This window comes from Cyprinodon variegatus, unplaced genomic scaffold, assembly GCF_000732505.1.
Source record: "Cyprinodon variegatus isolate N-32 unplaced genomic scaffold, C_variegatus-1.0 Scaffold1044, whole genome shotgun sequence".
NCBI classification, from domain to species: Eukaryota; Metazoa; Chordata; class Actinopteri; order Cyprinodontiformes; family Cyprinodontidae; genus Cyprinodon; species Cyprinodon variegatus.
This window is the reverse complement of record NW_015151497.1, coordinates 104,752-106,098: the sequence shown is the minus strand read 5'-3', so window position 1 is coordinate 106,098 and position 1,347 is coordinate 104,752. Positions and strand designations below refer to the sequence as shown.

Below are 1,347 nucleotides of genomic sequence, written 5' to 3'. Positions count from 1 at the left end.
TGGTTTCCGCGAATCATTAAAAAGAATAACAATTAATTAATTTTTTTGGATTTTTCCATTAATTTCATTAAAAAAAATTTTCATGAATTTTTCTTTTATTATTTTTTATTTTTCGGTGTAACAATAAACATATACCGGACCGAACCCAAAACCGTGACCCCGAAACCGTGAACAAAACCGAACCGTGGATTTTGTGAACCGTTCCACCCCTAATACATATATACATGCATATAGACATAAATATATATACGGTATATATATATATATATATTATGTGATAATTCATCAGGACCATTGCTAAATAAGTAGATTATAGCAGTCATTAAATTCTGCATAATAATTAATTGACTGTAAATACCAGACAGGTTAAGGCATATAATGACAACAGATGAACTACAAAAGGGGAAATATTGCTTATAAATTACTGTTATAGTCTCGCACTGTGAATAACAGAAAACAATCAGTGTCGTATTTTAATATTTTCATTTTCACATCCTCAGGCTTTAACATCAGTTTGTCCGTCTGACACTGAGGGGAAGGATTTTAGATGGAATGTTGACCTTAGCGCTGTGTGATAAATATCACATAAAAGGCTTAAAGGTCAAAAATCCAGTTTTTATTTTCTCGACTCTTCACTCTAACGGATGATCTCGGTAGGTTTGTCTATTTAGAAAGATCCCAGATGTTGGGGAGGCTGGAGTTTAATTCCTGCTCACTCTCAGCTCTAATGGACCGTTTGGCTTTGACGGATCTGTCAAATCAGAGCAAATGTTATTATAGGAAATCCGTGAACTCCACACACTGTCAGTGATTTCCGTTAGATGCCTTTAAATGTTCGCCGTCACTGCTTTTATCATCGGCAAACGTCTTTAAAGGTAGAGATCCACTTTAATATGTGAGCATATATTTTCCCCAACACTCCCAAGCTTAGCTAGCTTAACCGTTAGCAGCGAGCGGCTAACCGGACTATTAGCATACAAAAACTAACTGAATCCATTAGGGACAGTTAGAATTCCGAGCTACTCTTAACGGACTCTTGAAAGGGTGCATTTCTGCGTCAGTACCTGCAGGTGACAATACTCTCATGAATCAGCTATGGCCAACAAACAGCGGCATCAATAACAAACTACCAAGATGTAAACGTTAGCTATCCGCCATTTTACAACTTACCTGGTTTTAATTCAAAGACGCGCAGAAACCAAACTATTAAGACGCCGAAGGCTTTGCACATTAATTGTTTTCGTTAATTTCTCGCACTCTTAAGCTCTCTAAATAATGATTTATTTAAGCTAGCGTAAAGGAGCCCCTTGGTGGCTAACATAGCAAGGTACACTGTGTATTTTTGTC

The 1,347-nt window shown here is 36.7% G+C and overlaps 1 protein-coding gene across 1 annotated transcript in view; it reads right to left on the bottom strand.

The window, feature by feature from the left end:
* Window positions 1–1,347, bottom strand: part of LOC107101008 (cohesin subunit SA-2-like) — a 49,434-nt gene extending 48,087 nt beyond the window's left edge. The window contains exon 1 of the mRNA XM_015399743.1: window positions 1,171–1,347. The gene's annotated coding sequence lies outside the window, so the exon portion shown is untranslated. The remainder of the gene's footprint in view (window positions 1–1,170) is intronic.